Genomic DNA, 5,624 nt, shown 5'->3' on the forward strand with positions numbered 1-5,624 from the left:
GATGCACCTCTCTACAGTTCTCACTCAATGTCCTTTCGAACTAGTGTCGTACTTGAAATCTTAACTCCAATCCAGAAAAATGGAGCTCCTTGACCAAAATCCTTCGCAACAAATCATTATGGTCATCATATTTCCTACTCGGCAAGCCCATCGCTTTTTGTTTGCGAGTAGTTTAACGTCGCGCTAACACGTCGAAGGTTTCGGTGACGCAAGGATGGGAAAAAGCTAAGATTGGGAAGGTAGCATTCGTGTCCTCAATTAAGATACAGCCCTAGTATTTGTCTCATGTGAAAATGGGAAACAACTGAAAACCATCTTCAGGGATGCCGACGGTGGGATTCCACCCCACTTTCTCCCGAATGCAAGCTCACAGCTACGCGACTCTAACCGCACGGCCAAGTCGCTCGGTAAACCCATCACCGTCGTTACGCAACAGTGAGACTTTAATGCAAATTATTTAGTTTACTTAATCAATTCACTCTCCAGGGTTGGTTTTTCCTTTGGACTCAGCGAGGGATCCTACCTCTACCGCCTCAAGGGCAGTGTCCTGGAGTGCGAGACTTTGTGTCGGGGGATACAAATGGGGAGAAGACCAGTGTCTCCTCCAGGCGGCCTCACCTACTATGCTGAATAAGGGCCTTGTGAGGGACGGGAAGATTGGAAGGGATAGACAAAGGAAGAGGGAAGGAAGCGGCCGTAACGTTAAGTTAGGTGCTATACCTGCATTTGCCTGGACGAGAAGTGGGAAACCACGGAAAAACACTTCTTAGATGGCTGAGATGGGAATTGAATTACCCTCTACTCAGTTGACCTCCCGAGGATGAGTGGACCCTGTTCCAGCCCTCGCACCACTTTTCAAATTTCGTGGCAGAGCCCGGAATCGAACCCGGGCCTCCGGGGGTGGCAACTAAGTACACTAACTACTACATCACAGAGGCGGACCTGATATGAAATTACAATTAAAAATTCGCATACAAATATATAGTCAAGGCTATGAAATAGTTCGGCATCCAGAATCCCGCACATCTTGTTTGCAGCACCGTTGCGTACTCGTAGGCAACGGCAGCACACAAGGTAAATCCTGCGCTGTTAGAAATATCACTGAAGGCAACAAGAAGGCAATTGCGGCTGCTGAATAATGATAAAATATTTTACCTCTACATGGAAAGAAAAGGCATAAGTAATAATAGACACGAGCTTGAGCTGGCATATCACCTTTCTATGGTCCGTCTCTATGGCTAAATGGTTAGCATGTTGACTTTGGTCCGAGGGGTCCCGGGTTCGATTCCCAGTAGGGACGGGGATTTTAACTTTCTTCTTCTTCTTTGTCTGTTTACCCTCCAGGATCGGTTTTTGCCTCTGACTCAGCGAGGGATCCCACCTCTACCGCCTCAAGGGCAGTGTCCTGGAGCTTCAGACTCTGGGTCGGGGATACAACTGGGGAGGATGACCAGTACCTCGCCCAGAATGCCTCACATGCTATGCTAAACAGGGGTCTTGCGGGGGGGATGGGAAGATTGGAAGGGATAGAAAGGAAGAGGGAAGGAAGCGGCCCTGGCCTTAAGTTACGTATCACGCTTGGAGGAGAAGTGGGAAACCACGGAAAACCACTTCCAGGATGGCTGAGGTGGGAATCGAACCCACCTCTACTCAGTTGACCTCTCGATGCTGAATGGACACCGTTCCAGCCCTCGTACCACTTTTCAAATTTCGTGGCTGAGCCGAAAATCGAACGCGGGCCTCAGGGGGTGGCAGCTAATCACACTAACCACTACACCACAGAGGTGGACGGATTTTAACTTTAATTAGTTAATTCCGATGGGTCGGGGACTGAGTGTTTGTGTCGTCTTCAGCATTAGACTTCATCTTAGCTGGAGTCCCATCCTCACAGACGCGCAGGTCGTCTATAAGGCGTCAACTCGAAAGACCTGCTCCAGGCCTCTGCGGGAATCACGCGAAAGTTTATTATCTTAATACTTGCTACTTGTTTAACATCGCACATCGAAAGTTTTCGGCGACAGAAGAATGGGAAACCGGCCGTTGCCTTAATTAAGGTACAGAGTGAATACTTAAGCCATTTGCCTGGTGTGAAAATGGGAATCCACGGAAAACCATCTTCAGGGCTGCTGCTGGGGGAAGTAAAGGCATACTCCAGAGCCGAGTAAATAGGCTCTTAATTTAAAATGAATAGTTTGCCACCATTTAACCTACAACGACTTGGCAGACCTCTACTACGTCTACAAGTAGTAATGAGTATCGTATTGAATCAGGTCCGCCTCTGTGGTGTAGTGGTTAGTCTGATTAGCTGCCACTCCCGGAGACCTGGGTTCGATTTCCGGCTCTGCCACGGCTGGAATGGGTTTCCACTCAGCCTCGGGAGGTCAACTCGATTCCCATCTCAGCCATCCTCGAAGTGGCTTTCCGTAGTTTCCCACTTCTCCTCTGGGCAAATGCCAGGATGGTACCAAACTTAAGGCTACGGCCGCTTCCTTCCCTCTTCCTTACCTAATCCTTTCAATCGTCTCATTCCTCCAACAAGCCCCATGTCCGGCTCCATGGCTAAATGTTAATAATAATAATAATAATAATGTTATTTGTTTTACGTCCCACTAACTACTCTTTTACTGTTTTCGGAGACGCCGAGGTGCCGGTATTTAGTCCCGCAGGACTTCTTTTACGTGCTAGTAAATCTATCGACAAGAGGTTGACGTATTTGAGCACCTTCAAATACCACCGGACTAAGCCAGGATCGAACCTGCCAAGTTGGGGTCAGAAGGCCAGCGCCTTAACTGTCTGAGCCACTCAGCCCGGCTTCGCTAAACGTTAAGCGTGCTGACCTTTGGTCACAGAGGTTCCGGGTTAGTTTCCCGGCAGAGTGGGGAAATTTAACCTTAGTTGATTGATTTCGCAGGCACGAAGGCTGGGTGTCCGTGTTGTCTTCACGCCTACGGGCGTCAAATCAAAAAAAGACCTGCATCTGGTGGTGAACCGAACTTGTCCTCGAACACTTCTGGCACTAAAATTCATACGCCATTTCATTTTTCACAAGGCCCCTGTTCAGCAAAGCAAGTGAGGCCACCTGGGCGAGGTACTGGTCCTCCTTCCCAGTTATACACTCCGACCCAAAGTCTGACGCTCAAGGACACTGCCCTTGAGGCGGTAGTGGTGAGATCCCTCGTTGAGTCCGAGGGAAAAAACAACCCTGGAGGGTAAACGGATTAAGAAAGAAAGAAAAAGAAAGAAAGGAAAGAAAGAAAGACGGTAGAAGTGAGAAGTGTTCAACATGCTTTGTGAATACTTAATTAAATCATCAGTTGGGCTGAAGGAGCGTGATAGCCGTGATTGCTCCGCTCACACCTAGGCGATAGCGGATCAAATCCCGGCCAATGCATGGAAAATCACATCTCTGTGGTACGGATTCCAAGTAAAGTCAGATTACGATATCATCGTCTCCCAAAACTTGCCTTATAAACTTTCAATAGTATCTTACGTTGTTGATGTCACCTGACCGAGAGATTGATCATCGGTCTTGTTGCAGAGTATATAAAATGTGGCAGAAGATTTCAGACGATAGGGACAAGGTCTCTTGCATTTTCGTTGGATAAGTAAAGATACAGAACGGCAAAGACAGATATAAAAGAAACAGTAGTTCGAATACCTTCTTCTTAATCTACTTACCCTCCAGGGTTGGTTTATCCCTCGGACTCAGCAAGAGATCCCACCTCTACCGCCTCAAGGCCAGTATCCTGGAGTGTGAGACATTGGGTCGCGGATACAACTGGGGAGAATGAGCAGTACTTCGCCCAAGGCGGCTTCACCTGTTATACTGAACAGGGGCCTTGTGGGGGGATGGGTATATTGGTAGGGATAGACAAGGAAGAGGGAAAGAAGCAGCCGTGGCCTTAAGTTAGGTACCGTACCATCCCGGCATTTGCCTGGAGGAGAAGTGGGAAACCACGGAAAACCACTTGCAAGATGGCGAGGTGGGAATCGAACCCACCTCTACTCATTTGACCTCCCGAGCCTGAGTGAATCCCGTTCCAGCCCTCGTACCACTTTTCAAATTTCGTGGCAGAGCGGGGAATCGAACCCGGAGTTCGAATACCTACCTTTCCAGCGAAATCAAGCCAAGTTCATCATAACACACTTTGAATCTGGAAAAATCTTATTTGCCGCATGTCTTCTACGCGCTTACAAGGTTCCATGCTACTCGATAACTATAGATAACCTTCCTATTGCAGATAACGATAACACAGATTACACGCTGCGCCGCAAACAAGCCGTTATCATAAGCGAACTTTAACAAAACGTCCCTTTGGCGCAGAGGATAGCGCGTTGGACTTCTAATCCAAAGGTCGTGGGTTCGATCCCCACAAGGGATGTCGAAATTTTTAAAAGCTCTCTTCAGTTACAGGTAACGGTCTTTGCTCCTAATACCCCTCTCTCATGAGGTAAACAACCAGGGAGAATTAAACAACGCCATAAAAAGAGAAGGAGCCCCACCCTCACGACGCGCAGGTCGCCTGTATGGCGTCAACTCGACAGACCTGCTCCAGGCCTCTCCAGAGGTCACGCGAAAGTTTATCATCTTTCTGCTTGCTACTTGTTTAAAGTCGCACTATAATACATCTAAGTTTTTCGGCGATGCAAGAATGGGAAACCGGCCGTTGCCTTAATTGAGGTACAGCGTGAATACATAAGCTATTTGCCTGGTGTGAAAATGGGAATCCACGGAAAACCATCTTCAGGGCAATAAACAAAGAAAGAGCTGGATTTAGATACAGTACTGCTATAGTTAACAGTATATCATTCATTCTTCCTTTCTTCACTGAGACCATTGCAGCTTTCGACCATCAGGACGACCTTGAATTACAAAAAAAAAAAAAAAAGAAAAAATCTAGAGTGAAGTAGATGAACAAATAATGCACTTTTGACTTCGCACATCGAACAGTAATGGAAGAATTAATGTTCTGTTTTAGGGGTAGAATGTTAAAAAAAGATTTCTTACTTAACATCTAGGACATAGAAGCCAAACCTTCATGTAACATTTTAAGTTCGTACGTGAAGCGGTTTCAGAAGAATGAATATTGCTATTTTCAGAGTCAACCCCATCTAAACCATTCATGTTTAAACATTTTAAAGTATGTATTATTTTACACTTAGGAAATTAAAGAACAACCTTCTTGTAAAATTATAACTTTGCACGTCAAACGGTTTTGGAGGGATGATAATTACGGGTGGAATGTAAGGGGTTAAGTTTTCAAATCTTCGAAATCTTAATTTTGTAAGTCAAACTGTTTCCGAGAAACGAATATTTTTGTCATCAAGCCACACCCGAATTCAAAACTCCTTTGCGGTTTATTGTTTTATGACCACTTCTTATTTAAAATCTGTGATATATAGGATCAACCATCGTGTGAGATTTCAACCTCGTATGTCAAACGGTTTCAGAGATTTTTGTCTTCAGGATTCACCCCCGTAGTAAAAAAACTTACTGAGTGTATTTTTAAGACTAATTCTTATTTACAATCTAAGACATACAGGAGCAGCCATCATGTGAAGTTTCAACCTCGTATGTCAAACGGATTCAGAGAAATTAACATTTTTGTCATCGGGACTCAACC

At 45.9% G+C, this 5,624-nt stretch overlaps 1 non-coding gene across 1 annotated transcript; it reads left to right on the plus strand.

The window, feature by feature from the left end:
• Positions 1-4,309: 4,309 nt before the first annotated feature.
• Positions 4,310-4,382, plus strand: TRNAR-UCU (transfer RNA arginine (anticodon UCU)). The gene has a single exon. It is a non-coding gene; the product is annotated as a tRNA-Arg (tRNA).
• Positions 4,383-5,624: the final 1,242 nt, after the last annotated feature.

This window comes from Anabrus simplex, chromosome 1 (genome assembly GCF_040414725.1).
Source record: "Anabrus simplex isolate iqAnaSimp1 chromosome 1, ASM4041472v1, whole genome shotgun sequence".
NCBI classification, from domain to species: domain Eukaryota; kingdom Metazoa; phylum Arthropoda; class Insecta; order Orthoptera; family Tettigoniidae; genus Anabrus; species Anabrus simplex.